The sequence below is a fragment of the Diorhabda carinulata genome, chromosome X (genome assembly GCF_026250575.1).
Source record: "Diorhabda carinulata isolate Delta chromosome X, icDioCari1.1, whole genome shotgun sequence".
NCBI lineage: Eukaryota > Metazoa > Arthropoda > Insecta > Coleoptera > Chrysomelidae > Diorhabda > Diorhabda carinulata.
In genome coordinates this window covers 34489391-34507391 of record NC_079472.1, presented here as the reverse complement: position 1 = coordinate 34507391, position 18001 = coordinate 34489391, and positions in this window count along the sequence as shown.

Sequence of the window (18001 nt, the reverse complement as noted above, 5' to 3'; positions counted from 1 at the left end):
TTGTGTGAAACTGTCTACATCGGCTACGTTACTATGATAGGACATATTACTTCAAACCTCAACACTCAACAAGCGAATTTGCGATGATGGTAATATGTTATGTTATGTTATGTTCAGAGTATAGTATCAACTGTATATAAAAACAAATCACGTAAACCTGGGAGTGATCACAGCACAAGAGGATATCCAAAAGAGGATCATCCAACATCCTTAAAGCATATAAACTTAGCCAAATCCATTACTACAGCAATTGTTAAGACAAAAAAATTGGTCAATAGACCTTGTATGAAGTATAGATTTACATCCAATGGATGTAAACCAAGTTATTGCAGATTCTAAATTATCTAGCACTCGCGAACAACTTAACTTAAATATTCCGATTGTTAAAAATAGTTTGTTATGGAAAAATCATAATTGGTGTCGTTTTTCGTTGAAAATAATGGAATAGAAAAGTATATATGATTTTGTAAATTTTCAGAACAAACATTGTAGAGTAATGAATATTTCAGCACATTGTAATACTTTATACGCGGTTAGAAAAAATTATATTTTTTAGAAAATACTAGAAAAAAAGTAATCCCAATCACACATGACCGAATCAGGAGATTAAGCTGGATTTATAAACTCTTACGTTCATGCCCGCGCTCTTGCTCATGTTCGAGCTTGAGTTCGCGTTAGAAACTATTTTAAAATTTAAAAATTTCTTTTGTCACTGGAGATTTAATTGACGGGTACTACTTTGATAAATTAGACCGATTAGACCAAGTTTGAGCATTTTTTAAATTAGTTAATGTTGTTTTCATTCTAGTTATGGTTGAATTTGGTACACGTGGATACCTGTTTTCATTCACTGAGCGCTAGAACACGAGGGTCGAACATAAAAGTTGGGCATCATACAGCGCGAACTTGGTGTGAACTGAAAAGCGAGCACGGGCATTTATGTTTATAAATCACATGCCGTAATCTGTTTAATTTACGTTAGATGCGAACGATAGGTTTAGCGAGGGCGTGAGCGCTTATAATTGACCTTTGGAGTGGATGTTGAAAATATATCTGCTGTGTGACAGTATATTATCGTGAAGAACCTCTAATACTTAAATATTGATCGACTCAAGTAGTGTGAGTGTAACATTTTTTGTGTAGCAGTGTATGTTGTTCAAGATAAATTCCTTTTAATAATCTCATAGTACAGAAGAAAACAGATTACATAACTTTAGTGACAGACCTTTGCTTTTTAACGTGAAGTTGATCATGTAAAATTGAGTTTACTGTGATAAATCTAGCGCAAATAGTTTCGTCAATCGCTTGATTGGTGCGTATTCCATCATGTATTCCACTCTAACGTTTCCAACAGTAACTAGAGGACAGGGATGATCAGCACGTGTCTTGCCTCGAAATAATATGTGCCTTCTTTTTAACACAATTGCTTGTTGCTTGTTGGTCGTTGCTTTTATTCACATGAACTGACGTTAACATCATAGTAGATCATATCGCGAATGTCTTCTATTTATTTATGTTCATATTTCAATAGCAAACTGTATGCACTATTTACAATGAAAGCAGCGACTTAGTAATATCTCAAAATAGACATAGTAGCCCTTAAGTTCATTAAATTTTCCCCAATAAATTTAGAGGAATTTTATTCCTTATTACATATCTTTCAGCAGTAGCTGACGAAGATAACATCAATAATACGGAAAAAAAGACAGTTTGGTACTAAAGTGTATTTCATACTAGTTTAAAAAAATGGGAGTACTAGATTCGGTCAGAATTTCTTCTTGATGATTCACGGATAAATTGCGGAATTTATATCAAGATATTTATCGAGACAGAGATAGCAGGCGTCATGATGATTTTGAAATTTCTTTTTCCAATTTTCCACATACATAGACCTTATTTTGAAATGATGATAATTATGAGTTTTCTCCACAATTTACTATTTTACTGTACAATCGGTAGTTGATCATATGGAGTGAATTAAATTTATGAATGAATCAACTGAATATTTGTGACACTAAAATTTCTATTGTCGAATAATGAGACAAAGACATAGCCGCATATCGGTCCACTTAATGTGGTTCCAACTATTGGGTAGCTATTAAACTACTGTTCTAGATGTTTCTGGAGGAAAAACGTTACTATTACCAAATACTTTGGAAGGTTCTACTATATTCTGCGACATCGCAAAAGTATATGTAAAGTAGGAGCTCACAGAAGAAGGATCCATAAATCGATATATGAAGTGAAGTAATGGTTACTAAATTATTAGTAACAAAGTAATTAGTGTAATAATTGCTGTGCAATAAAGTAATAAATTGACTTCTGAACCTTTACCAAAAAAACATTACAATAGTATGAAATTTAATACCAAATCAATATTACTAAGTTTTTCTAATTGAATATTAAAGTCTTGGATATAAAAGAGTTCTAATAAATAAATAAATAAATAAATAAATAAATATATATATATATATATATATATATATATATATATATATATATATATATATATTTATATATATATATATATATATATATATATATATATATATATATATATATATATATATTAGTACGTCCAGAATATTTTGTTTGTCTGAATTGTGGTGAAAAGTTTTCTAATAAGAACTGTGGTATTTGTTACCGTTCATAAAGGAACAGATAGGGACTCCTATATCAGCACGGGTCTAATACAGACGTATAAGATAGATTTATGATCATTGCTTCTAGCTAACGCTGAGTTAGTTCTTCTAGTCGTTCAGCAGGACAGGATCCAGTTCTTCAGACAATTCTTATTAAGATACATTTTTACAGAAATAATTCTATTTCGAAAATGTGACTATATGAAAAATTATGATTTTAAATTATTGTATTATAAAATGTGATAAATAAAACAGTTCTTTATATAACTAAACAAATCGAATTCAATGTCATAGATTTGATTTCAATTGGCAAATGAAAAAAAAAAGTATATTTTTTCTCATTGCACAGTATAGAGCCTTTAACTAATACTGTATTTGAAGTAGGTGAATAAAGATCATTCTCTGGCCTTCTAAGCAGATAGCTGTGCAAAGACTTTTCTAGAATAGGGGAAGCGTACTTACGGATTATGGACACCGATATAAATATGAGTAAGATTCAATATTTTGAATATTTTAAAGACGTTCCTGTATGAAGTTCTACTGTTTAGTCTAAGTAAATATCTAGCATCTTTTTTTTTGTAGTTTTTAGTTCCTTGGAAACTGATTTTATTACTAAACAGGCTGATCTTAATTTTCTAGATAGAGCAGTATTATGTAACTCCCATTTCAAGAAATTATCTATAACAAGCACTAAGAATTCTAGTTATCAAAATTATTTGAATATGATTGAGTCGCTAGCTATGAAGTGCCATGACATCAGGGTTGCTACAAGAGAAACTAGGGTCGTTCGCAAAGAATCATTCCGCCACTGATTTCTAGATAAGCAACGTTTGATAAACAGAAGAAGCAAAGTATGGCCTAGTGTTGAGCCTTGGGCATTCCACAGTATATTAACTTGCAAGCAGATATCGTTATACTAACTCTTAACCCCAAGCTGACTTCTGTTGATAAGGGATGACTAAAACCATGCAAGGGGTTACCCTGAATTTGTAATACTGCAATTTGTTCATTAAAAAAAGTAGGATTCACACAATCAAAATCCTTAGAAAACTCACAGTACGTTGTTGCATTGGAGTGATGGTTGTTTAGGCTGGAGTAAACATTATTTAGGAGAAAGAATATAGAATCATTTGTGCATTTTTTACTCAAACACGTAAATTGGTGAGTAGTGGATATTTTATATTTAAACTCAAAGGATTAGAGCCTTTTTTGACGAATTTTATATAACGTAGGAATAAGTGCGATTGAATACAGAGACTTACTATTACTATTTTCAAAAATAAATAACATATTAGAATTTGAATTCAGTTCTACTAAAAGCAAATTAACGAAGTATGATTTAAGCTGAGTGAGCCCCTGAAAAGAATATTTTTGGTATACGATAACATGGACTGTCGATTCAGGAAGACTTATTATCTTTTATTTGTCGCATTCTGGATCCCTCTCAAAAATTAATCGAAATACCTGTACAAAGGTGAATTGAAATACTTGAAGTTGAACAAAACCGGTGATTGGATTATATGAAATACTCGAGAAAAATAGACTATTGACCAAGGACGACAACGTACCAGGAAGTCCAAATGAAAATCGGCAGTTGATAAAAGCATCACACGATAACCCGATAACCGCGAAATGAATAGTTATGATAATTTTCTTGGTAAATTATTTTATTTTAATTAAAAAGGGAAAAGCCATAATTCTATAACATATAATGTTTTTTGTAAATGAGTGGATTATTTCTAATTTGGTCTAAGTTACACACCCCAAATATTTTGTTAATCATCTAATGTTGAGAATCTAGTTTTTTCCCGTGACAGTAGCACGTTTATTTGAAAACTCCCAATCTCTTTCACACCTGAAACCTCCAAAAGAGCACATCTAGAAAATATATGCCAAAATGGTAAAAGTTAAAAAAAGTTGCAGATTTTCTAGAAAAAGTTGAGAATTCCAAGATTCCAATATTATTAGTACATCATATGGATACTTTTTAAAAACGTTACAAAACGTTATTCATCAAACGTCATGAATTGCCCATCACGAGCATTCCCTCATGTTATTAGCTATAATTTCCTCACTTTTAAGTTTATAAAGGAATCTTTTAAGTTGCTTTGAATGAATTACTATTACGATCAGTGTATTAGTACCACATTTATAACAAAATGTTAAAAAAAAATACTACCCTCATTCACTCTTTAACTTTCAATCTAACAACCATAGGATGTAAGCCGCAATCATGAACCATTGAGCTATGGAAGCTATTTTATATTTAAAAACTCATTGACATTAAATCGTTATAAATTAAATTTAATTACTATTAAAGAATGGATAAGCACATTTTGTGAATTGATTGATGAAAGGAGAAAAATTATTACGAATTACGAATATAGAAAAAAACCTTACAAAGAACAAAAATAAAAGTGTACGTGTTCTAAAGGCCGCTTGACATGATGTAAGACAACGTACCAGAAATTGTATGCAATTTCTTGCAAGACCAAGATATAACATAGACTAATATTTCACGTTGCTTCTCATTACGCTAGTCTCTTGCGAATCAAAATTCCATAAGAAACAATAAAGAATTTCCTAACCTCAAATTGCTTTTCATGTATTTGTGGGTGGCTTAAAAATGAAGCTAACAATAGTAGGTATATTAAACAAGGAAAAGTGATCATGCTGCCACCTTGCTGATGGGTAGAGGGGAGCACCCAGGCGTTGGGAAGTCAAGCCTTGACTAGATAGAACAAGGGGAGTTTAGTTGGATGGATGAAGAAACATTCGAGAAACTCTTAAGGAAAATAAAACATAAAATAACTAGGAATCCTTGACGAGAAACGTAATAACAGCAGAGCAGAATTTTCTCCTAGAATTACAACTTAAGGCCGCTTAACATGATGCAAGACAATGTCTAGGAAATTGCATGCAATTTATTGCAAGTTCAATACATTGCATAGATAAATATTGCATTTTATTTAATACTTGTATGCGGTAAATAACAATAACAACAACAGAGAAGAGTATCAATTAAAATTCTAACCTCAAATTTCATTTAATATTTTGTGCCTAGCTTAATAATGAAACTGAAGCACAGTTTTACGAAAGTCAGTTAATCTGTTGAGCTAAAAGTAACTAGATAATGTTGCTAGTGCGAGATCTTGAATTAAAAAATCAGCTGAACTTCATCTGGACATACCTCTGATGAAGAGGTATTGCGTCTTTATATATAATATTGAATGAATCTTCTAAATTCAACAAATTTGTTATAAGATTCACGACCAAGTACAAATGAGCAACAATATTTACCTTTTCAATAAATGTTTGATGTATAAATAAACAAAACTATCCCACTCTCAAGTAACTACTCATCAATATTGAGTACTATACTTTTATATTAATTTTTATTGTTTGTTTGGCGCTAAATATTTTTCTACTAGGATAGTTGATATTCTGCAGTCCACGAATCGAATCAAATAGAGTAATCCCAGCAATCACATCCGTCATACAAATACTCAGTAGTTAAGTGATTTCACATTAATAATTTATATAATTTTACAATTCAAATTGATTTCTATAGTAAGGAATAAATTAATTTTACCAAAGCTTGCTGGATTGGTTTTAATGGTATTCATGTATTAACTACTAATACCTATGTATAGTAGGAAGAGGATACATCAGATGCTTGGGGAACATACGTAGAAGTGTTAAGATGAATTAAGCATGATTGATAAATGTGGTAGTGCAATTAACTGGTAAATCTTCTCAACACGTCTTTGTAGATCATATACAGAGAAATACGTTAGAATAATTAATCACAGTTAGCGCTGAGAATTTGGATTAAAAATAATTGAAGAACAAGTCATGATGAAAAGGAATAAAATGGAAAAGTTTCGATATTCATATCATGCAATGTTGTTATATGTGTGGGAGTAGGATTGGTCTCAGAATAAGGCTATGGCCGGACATTTTCTTTTTATATTGTACCTAATGAATGCTTCCTTGACGTTATCGCAGCTGCAAAATGGTGACTGTAATAGCCAGTGCACTGGAAATAGTCTAGATTTAACTTTAGTCGCGTTATTATTACTGTGAATTTTTTACTATAATCAAAATTTGTTATATGTGAAATACTCAATCTGATTATAATACTTTTCTCTGTGACCTTTCACCCAAATGAGAATAATTCGTTTATTATCAATTTTCAATTGATAAAATGAGTTTTTCTACGTCCGTTATAATATGCCCGTTTTTTTTTTCATTCTTGTATTCCCAAATGATGTATTTTATGGATCGGTCAAAAAGCGTAAAAAACATCACCGTAGTGGTTCATTTTTTTACGCTATTGTGTTAAAAAAGTCCGTTACGTGCATTTTTTAACGCAATAATAAGATTGTTTTATCGAAATACTGGGCTGTGAACGTTTTCTCTCTCATGTCAATTCGTTTCTTCGATAAACTGTCACACTTTTATTTCTTAATAATCGTTCAAGAAAATCTGTTTTCTGTCTAATTAAATGGAGGGTAGTATTATTATTGGTGATGTAGAGTTATAGTAAAGAAAGTTTAAACTCCACACCAAAAGATGTTGTTGAATCGACAACTGCAGAGACTATGAATCTTCTCCATGAGAAATCCAGAGAACAATATTTAAAGGTATATAATTCTTTTATGGAGTGGTGTACTAAAAAAGGCATAAACAGCTTTAATGAAAGAGTGTTACTACCTTACTTTGAAACTAAATCTAAAACGTGGAAGTCTTCAATACTTTGGTAGACTTATTCAAAACTGAAAGGCACCCTAATGGTAAATAACGACATAGGCATCAGTAAATACTCGAAACTCATTGCATATTTAAAAAATTAATCGGTTGGCTATTATAGACCCAAAAAATCTAAAACATTTGTCCGTGAAAAATAAATAAGTTCATGCATAAAGTATGACAGCAAAAAAATTGATGTAAACTTAGATATTATTTGTAACATCTCTCAGGCTTTAATATTCGGAATCACAGGAGCTCTGCGGAGGAAGGCATTATATAAAATGGAGTGTAACGTTTATTAATAAAACCGGAGATGTTTTAATAATCACAGTAGCTGATAAAAAACTCATGTTCAACGTCGATTCACTGTTATTGGTGAAATATCTGATAATAGATTAAACTTGGTAAACATTTATAAAAAAATATATAATCCAACGACCCACAAATAACAAAATATATCATTCCTTTTTGCAGTATAGAAATGAAAATGCGAAATACAATTTGTAGGTATCAATATGTTTTTAAAAAATCCCTCGCTTATTGCAACATATTTGAATTTACCTAACCTAAAAAACTACACAGGGTATACATTTCGACGCGATTCGGAGTCTTTATTAGCGGATTGTGGTGGTGATATAATTCAACAAAAGAAGCAGGGTGGGTGGGTCGCAGAGGGTTACGTGGACGACTCAATAAAAAATAAAATTAATTCCGCAGTGAAAATTTTAACAACAACTAGTTCGACTAAAGCATCATTGTAAATGTTCACGATCTAATAAGTACTAATACAACTATAGACGATGTTATTTTTTTGCACTCGTCAAATGTTGCCAATTCAAGTACCAATAGTTAAGTAACTTCTTCTTCACTTCAAATTAATAATGCTCACAGCAGTACTTTTGATATTACTATTACAAAATAAAAATTGATAAAAGTTTGTCGAATTTTTTCAAGTTTACAGACGTAGAAAAAAATTTTCTATGAAAATCGTGAGTAAAGTAACTTTTTTTCACTCGTAGGAATTACTCATGTGAAAAAGTATTCTCACTTTTTGCATAATTAACTGTTTTTATTTTGAAAATCAGTTCATGATTAAAAAATTTTTATTGGAGATCATTCGAAAGCTTGTAAAATTGATTTTGAGCCTGTCATTATAGCAACAGTTTAAACTTGATTTAGTACGTACCATAATAAGCATTGTTTTGCCAACGATTCGGAGGAGTTAACTCAAAAAATGTTTGCAATTCAAAATTTTCTAACATGATTTATATTTGAAACAAAAAATGCTGCTCATGTTCCATCGTCACATTTAGACCCATCTGTAAATATTTTGATTACATTATCTACGAAATCATTCAGTATGGTTGTATTAAGTATTAAATTATTTAATCCATGTCGCAAGAATGTTTATATCCAGTGACATTTATCAAAAACTGATAAATAAACAAAACAAAGTAGTTGCTTGCAGTGATTCTGCATCCCAAATAATGAGAAATCTACTAACGTCGTATAGAGACAATGGTCAGTTAAAAAACATTTGGGCGATTGAAACACAAAGATGTTCAAAATAGTAAGATATAGGAGATTCAGAAAAATCATTGGTGCTGGGTGTGTTCTTCACAATTAACACAATGAACCACGAGCAGTGTTTTATAGTCGTCTATTTAGGATCTAGTATTTCTTTATCTACTTTATGCCGCCTTGATGATACAAATGCATCTTTAATTTCAACTCAAAAATAAATAACAACAATCATTATATTATAACATTATATATAACATTAAATAACATTTGAAAAGAAGAATATGATTTTTAACGAAAAGATGAGTTTTTTCAACAAAACTGAATAGTTCGACCAACGACTTGATCAAACAAGTCTCTCTAAAATTCACTCAGGTATCTCAGAAAAATGAGAATTTAAAAAAATTCCAGAAAACTTCAATGGTAAGAGTATGATAAGCCATTGATGATACGAGAAATCGATTTATCATATCCATTTTTTGCGGAAACATTTACTTCCATAAATACCGGAAGTGGCCATTATCTCAGGAAGGCTAACAGATATCGTACCATGGATAACTTTGTTAAATAGATCTTATCAAGATCTATCTGTGTGTGAAAGTATTGAACTTTCATTTGCAATTTGATGCTCTCTCTATCAACATATTGTGTTATTCCTCAATATTTCATTCATTCGGAAGATTAGGAGGACAAAATCATAGAATATACATGGCGATGAGGATGACATGAATCTGAATAAAAAATAGGCTCATTCATTTCATTGATAAAAGAAATCAAAAAGAGATTTTCAAATGTGAAAGTTATAGATTTAAGTCCAATTAAAATATTTGAAGAAAATTATTTTTGTATCCTTCCATTTCAGACTTTAGCACAATCTAACCTAACCTAACCTTACAAAAATTACTAAATTTTCATTTTATTTATTGATTTTTCATGAAAATAATGCATTTGAATACTTTTTCCACAGAAATCTGCGTATGCGTCAATCATCAAAATTTTTCACACACAGATAGATCTTGATAAGATCTATCGAACAAAGTAATCCGTGGTTCGATATCTGTAAGCCTTCCTGAGATAATGGCCACTTCTGGTATTTCCGGAAGTAAATGTATAAAATAGATACGATAAATCGATTTCTGGTTATTTCAATAGTCTAAGTTCTCGTATAGAGAGTTTCATGATGATCGTTATGGGGTGGCTTATCATATTTGTGCCATTTCACTAATTAATTAAGACGAGAAGATTACCCTTCGCAGAAGCCTCACCATATTCTTCCTAAGGGGCTCTTCATATTGTAAAAGTAAAGTAAAGTTCCTCATGACTCACCCTGTATGCAATACTATACGTAGTTATTATAAAACAGTGTCTGTTACAATATATTATGTCTCATATATCCCTTTATTCACAAAAAAAAACAATTGAAATATAAATCTATTTCGTTTGTATTTGTTCTCATACCAGCAACTGCATTTGACTAATTAACAGGAATGTCACACGGGAGCACACACTATATATTCATCAAAGGAATAGAGCTCCGAATTTGTTTTTGTTATCCTCTGAGGTTGGCAGCGCTGCTCTTTACACACATAAAAGACTTGCATTCAATGCCGATGCTATTTATCGATTCCGTATATCTGTAAAATTGAGTATTGTGATATCAGGTTCTGTTCGTCTGCTCATATCATACGACAGGGAAATTCAATAAATTTAAGAAGCTTTTGTAGTTTATATATCAGTCGAATGTGGAGTATAATTAGGTAAGGAAATCGATAAGATGATATACAAAGTTTAAATTAAAACTTTATCATAATGACTGCATCTTCATTTTTATACAGATAAGTTAACTCCAATATGAAATGTATCACTCAAAAATGACTGTTTTGTCATTTTGACAGCGTTAAAAAAGGTGCATCGTTTTTTATCGCTCATAAAAACGGCTGTTTATCTTAAGCGTCTTTAATGTCTGCCTTGTCAGTTATTTAAGTATTGTTGATAATTGATACTAAAACGTTATAAAATGAGTCGTTTTAGGGTAGTTTTGACTCAACAAATGAAAAAAGTATAGAAAAAGCAATCCCGCAAACCACAAAAAATTCTGAAGCGTCAATATAGAGACAATTTATGAAGTTTTGTACGAACTTCGAAATTACAAACTGTCTAAAATAATTCGGTTACAAAAAGTAGCAGATATATCAAAGGAGTGGGCCTATAATATGAAAAAGACGAATGGAGAAAATTATAAAGGATATGCAGTTAAATCAATTTAGAATTCAACTGCAAAGACGATTCAAAAAAAATATTTCAATGTATACAATATTAATTTTGATCCTTTTGTCGACATAAGTTTTGAAGAATCACGCGATGCGAGAAATAGTAAACGGAAAAAATCACAAGTTATTCCAGAGAAAAGAAAACTAAGTTCTATAGCATTGGAAAAGAAAGATATAGTGAAAATGGCCAAATTGTGAAAAAGAAACGGATTACAAAAAAGATTCCTTCATATGGCTTCTTACGGGTTAGCTTGGAAGGTGAGAAAAACTGTAAAATTACCAGTTTTAAAAATAAAAAAAATCAAGATGGAACTTCAACAAAATTTGAATACAATACAATATTTTCAAAGACGACACAGGGTGGATGGAAAAAATTGACAGACAGCAAATGGCTAACAAAAAATGAAACGGATGAAGGTATTTGTCCCGTTGCATTGTTAAAATTAACATTTGATCGACTTTTTTAACTCCAAATCCCTTTAGAAAAAGAAAAATTCTAAAGGTTGGTACAAAAATGTTTCACTGGGTATTAATACAACTACTACTTGGACCAAATATTCTGCAACTAAAATTGGACTTGACGTTACAAATAATAAAATTACCGATCATCATCTTCTACCTACCTTCAAATCGATTCTGAACATCTAAAAATCTTATTAGTTCCTTACGAGCTTCGAGTGAGATAAATCAAAAAGAATATTCTACATGTGTGAATACCAGGGAAGAAAATTTTGAAATTAGTACACCAAACCAAACAATTTAGAAAAATTGTGTACTTAGTAATTGTTCGTTTAAGTTAATTGTATCAATATAGATAAATATTGTTGTTGTTCATTCATATATTCGGTAGTTAATTTATCTTGCCAAAAAACACTCGAGCTTCTCTTTTAAGGATATATTTCTTTTTAACTATCAGTAATTTTGCTCGAAAAACTGACATTTGACAAAATTACTCGACCTTCGGTCTCGCGATCGCAGTTTTTCTCGTAAAATTACTGATTGGCGAAATTATTTCGTTACTAATAGAAATTTGCCCGATAAACAGAAGCTTTTGTATTTTTACTGTTGAACATTACATATGAAGAACTTTGTATACGTAACATTAATAAAAGTTTCCCATATTTCCATACGTTGAGAGGAAGGCATATTTTATTTGACTCCAATGGAACAAGTTTCATATAAACCTCAAGATAAAATTTCCACTGGTCTCTACAGTAAAAGTAATATTTCCTAGTCATTGAACTGAAGATATACGTAAGGCATATCTATACATTCAACTTATAGTCTTAACTCTTATAACTGAACGAAGCCATAAGCTCAATTCAAAAAAGGCACGAAACGGAACTAGGAGAGATCGTTTTGTTTTATTTTTATTAGGAAGTTTTGTCTGCGATGACTTTTGCGGTGTGTGAATTCCCAAGGGATGGCAAAAAGGATATCATTCTCCTACAATTTTTATTTAACTTTCCGACGTTTTGTTCCATATAATACTAGAAATAAACGTGTGGGCTCAATTTCGGATGAAAAGTGTTATGAAACAAATCAATTTCTTTGAATTATATGAAATATGAAGATGACTACACAAGATAAATTGAGTGAGAAAATATGCACTTCGAAGGAAAAACTGTTTGAAAAAATGACAACTTGAGACTACCTCTCTATTAAGAAGGTTTTTGATTATCGAAAACTTCTGTCATATTTCCATAGCCTTCAACAGTCATTCGAGGACACTTCTTATCTAATTAGTTAACGTGTTTTTTGGTTCCTCTCAAGCTGTTGTGCTTATGTATATTTTGGATTCCCGGCTTCTGCAGGTCATAATTCTCTATTGAATAGGACGTTCTCCTCCTCTCCTTCCAGCAATGTCATAAACAGCAACAGCAAAAAAACATTTCAATACATAAGGCAGCCTTGACGATTTTTTGATATTTTGAATATGGTTTTTAGTGAAATTCAATGGTCGCTACAAATAGTGTTTTGTTATAGTTCTAGAATCATCTTATAATAATATGAGCCTTATGGTTCCATTATCCATTTCCTGAACTATGCTAGCATTACACTAGGTTGAATATGATTCTGTTTTCGTTTTCATCTATGTTTCCTGTAACTGTCTTTCCCTCGAGTTTTTAATCACTTTTTGATAGCAGTTTAGCTCACGAGCAATTTGACTTCAGGTCAACCCTTCTTTCTAAGTCCATAATTCCGAGTTTAATCCAGCGCTGTATTGTTTTAAAAACAAAAAAGACTAATTCACACGAAACGTCTTAGTGTAAAAATCGAACACATGTACACAGTTAGAAAACAACTGAGTTAGTAATAATTCTTGAATACACCTTACAACAAAAAGTAAACATTGCAATTTCACTTATTCGCAGGTCATAATATACAGTTTTTTTGCAAAATCTGATGTCTGTTAATTATAAAAATATATAAAACCAAAGGGCATGTGAAGCTATTAGACGTTCTGATATCATGAGAACAGACTGTGCAATTAACTAAATTACCTATTAATTTCATGACTACTTCTATTAAATCAGAAATTAATCCCGATGAGATATTTTCCCCATAAAAGTGGTTCAATATTCTCATACAAAAGTATTACACATCTCAATCTCTCTGCTGTGAAAGAGGGTTTTAAAAACAAGATTAGGCATGGTTGTATGTATTTGATTGTGGGGAAATTATAACAGTTTATTTAACGATAAAACTAAAATTTTATATTCTCATACGATATATCATAAGTTTTGTTACAATAAATTTCCAACTTAACCTCATGTCAATTAAAACGTTCTCATTTTTCAATTTTACTTCTATAAATAAATGAACGCTGAAATTTAGCATTATTAGTTATTTTTAATTTGGAGGAGATTCTTCTATTTTTTATAAGAAAATTTTCTAATAAAATATTTTGATTGAATTGCAATAACTGCTGTTGGTTTAATCTATGTCGAATGTTATAGAAAATCAACGCTTGAAAGTTCAATTCCATTTTTTGACCAAGATGAATGTTTCATGTAATCTTTGATTTTGTTTTTCATCTGCTTTGCTTAAAGTCCATGTTTCCGCTGCAATGGGGAAGTTGAGGGCATAAACTAGACGAAGTTTCGTTGTTTTCGTGATAAATTTGTCTTTCAAATTTTATTTAACTTGGTCGTTGATCTTGCCATAGTCAGAAGACGGCGTATTTCGCTTTCGCATTTCCCAGTGTTGTATATGTTGAGTACGTTCACCATTGAAAAAGTCAAACTTTATGATTTGACATGTTCATATCTGTATTGCTATATGTCAAAACTTTTTTTGTGTTTCGTCGTTTCATGTTCATGAAAATGTTTGTATAACAATATTATTCACGCTCATCTTTGATATCGTTGGCCATTGCTGGTCATTTCAACGTTTTTTCAGTTAATATTTCTCCTCAAGGAATGAATACAGAATAAAGTTCATAATTATGTGTTTCATTGTTATTGAATATATGAATAATATTAAAAATACCAACGATATGATAAAATGATAAAGTAAAACAAAAAAGTAAAAAATCTAGGAACGTTTCAAAATAAAACAGTTTTATTTTTCCTCATCATAATACATACTGTCACTACTACAAGCCCAGATATAGTATGTTTTTGAGCAGTAAAATAAACAATATTCTACTGGAGTCTGAGTATTTTATAGCTTTTACTGATTTTACATCACCGAACTTCGAGTGAAAATGTGTTTTAAAGTTTCAAAGTACTGAATTCCCATCGATTTCAATTTACATGGATTTCGTAACAGTTTGAAATAATTTCCGTTCCATAACGACAATTAAAGTATTTTCTTGGAACGAAATATCGTAGAACGGAGTACAATTTGTTGAACATGGATTCTCGTATGATTCAAATTCAAGAGGTCAGTATAGACAGGAGGATCGAATGCAATACACTGTAAAATAGAGTCAACACTCTACTACTTGAATAAATTGTATACATTAGTATACGAAATATTATAAAGATTCGATAAAATGGTCTTTACGTGTTACGTTTTTTCAGTTTGCTAATATAATTGCTGTAATCACTGAGCAACTCTAAGCTTTGTTTCATTCTAAAGTACTTGCGTTTTAAATGTGTAAAAAGGCAGAACTCAAAATCTCGTACAGGTACGGAAGATATCTAAAAAAGGGGAAAACCGTCTTTCTATTTATTATTACAGAAGTGCGTTTGATTTGCTACTTTTTGGCCACTGTTTATTTACATCCCACCCATTTAAGCTCCATACGACTATTACCTCTCCTCAAAAATTTCGTTAGATGCTCCAAGTTCTGTTTTTAACATTGAGATTAATGCCTGATTCGATATAAGCAGTGATTTTCAATATTAATTGTAACGAAGTTGACTTGGAAAATAAGCATATCTGACTCACAAGGCACAATTAGGTTGAATATAGTATAAGAGAAAAGAACCTGAACTTTAATATGCTTGAACTCCATAACACATAATTTAATCAGACAAAATAATAAATCTTTATCACCTTCGGAATATCTAAATATGGATTCTGGATATTTCTAGTTTGAAAGCATTGACAAGCATAACAAAAAATATACTAATGAAAATATGTCAATATTATATGACTTTTTTACAAGCATGGAATTCTAGTCCCTAATTGGACAAATGTACTTATTGAATACGATTGGTATACCAATAAGAAATCTACAACTGGATGATAAAGCAGTTAATTGATAATCATATACCTGTCCTAACCAAAACAGCTGTGCCAATCTTGACCCAAAATTGAGCAGAAAATTGAGATTAAAATATTTTCGACCTGATTGTATTACCGATACCAAATTACATTAAATTTCACTTAGAGCAACATTTGCAAGATGTATGAGGATGTATTGATATCTAATTAGCCTAGACCAGTTTCATGCATAAACATAATATTGCGTTACCATAGCAACGAACAATAACTTATTAGAAGTGTCAGTACAAAGTTTGACGTCAAAAAAGTAAACCAAAGTTATGCAAAAATTAAAAGAAAAAAGATGTCCACCGAAATTGTGAAAATCGAAAAAATTGAAGTATCGAGCCATCATCAATTACCTATATTTAAAAGAGTTAAGAGGTAAGCAGATTTACGAAGATATGCTCAATACCCTTGGTGATCAATGTCCTTCATATGCGACCGTAAAAAATTGGACTGCAAGCTTCAAAAGAGGTGAATTTTCCATTGAATATGATGAGTGATCGGAAAGGCCAGTTTCTGTGGCCCCAAAAATATCGATGCAGTTCATGATTTTATCAGACCGTCGAATTGGGCTAAAACGGATATCTGAAGCACTGAATATTTCATACGAAGGCGTTCATCATATAATTCACATCAATTTGGACATGAGAAAAACTATGGATGAGACTTGGGTATATTTCTACGATCCAGAAAGAAAGCAACAATGGATGGAATGGCGACACTCTGGTTCTCCAAGATCTAAGAAGTTTCGTGTCCAAAAATCTGCTGGAAAAGTTCTGGCTTCAGTTTTTTGGTAATCATAATTGATTTTTTGGATAAGGGTAGAACAATAACTGAAGATTACTATTCGATATTACTGACCACTCTACATGAAAAAATTGAAAAGAAAAGACGAAAAGCTATCATGCACACAAATCTCATGTTGCCATGCAAAGAATTCGTGATTTAGGGTTTGAATTACTGGAATGCCCCCATTATTCACCAGATTTGGCTCCGTCCGACCATCATCTGTTTTCTCAACTGAAAAAAAGTTTAGAAGATCATAATTTTTCTTCCAATGAGGAGGTAATAAAAGCTACGGAGGTCTGGTTTGCAGAGCAAGAAGAAATATTTTTTTAAAGGTCTAGAGATGTTGCAGGTTTGCCGTAATAAATGTATCCAATTAAGAGGAGAATATGTTGAGTAATAAAATATTTTGACATTGAAATTTTGTTTGGTGGTTTATGAACAGTGTACTACTAAGGTACATTTCCGAACTCTACAGCTTAGTTCATATCCATAGGCACTTTGCACATAGCGTTCACCCTCACTCTACTTGCTTTTCACAGCAAAATTGCATTACTCATTATGGACCACAGACTCAATGCAAAAAAGGACATAAGAATAAAACATATAACGTATAATGAAATTTAAGGGGTCGAAGGAATGTATAACGTCAAAAAAATTGATGTATCGATGACTTGATGAGAATTTTTTAATGATATTGAATTCAGTTATAAGAAATTTCACATTTGATCTCAATATACATGAATGAAATTTTGAAGTGTACCGACTATGTAAGCCAGAAAGTTCGTATTGGCAGTTACGTATAGATCGTGAAAACCAACCATTGTAGTATAACCGACCTTTGATAGCGAAAAAGAATAAAAGAAAATCCTTCATTTTTCTCCCGTGAATTTTTATAGGCTACCAAAATTGCCATTATTTACAACAAAACTTTTGTAGGATATGAAATATAAATCAAAGAGGAATATGTAAGTTTGGCAGCAGTATTAGTTTAATACTTATCCATAAAATATTTATTATTCCTATTTCCTTTATATAAATTTATTCAAAGATATATACAGGGTGTTCTCGGACTTGAAAAAATACATTTAAACAAAGGATGATTACGTAGGTCCTTGCAGTGTGTTTGACGGAATAAATAACTCTACACTACCATCTGGAAATTAGAAGCGGCTCATTTCCAATGGTTAATAATCCGTAAATTTCACATGGAAAATCTAAATATAACAAAAATTTTATCTATATTTTCAAAACTCGGCAGCTTTACTGGAATATACAGTATTCAACATACATCTAACTATTTTCATT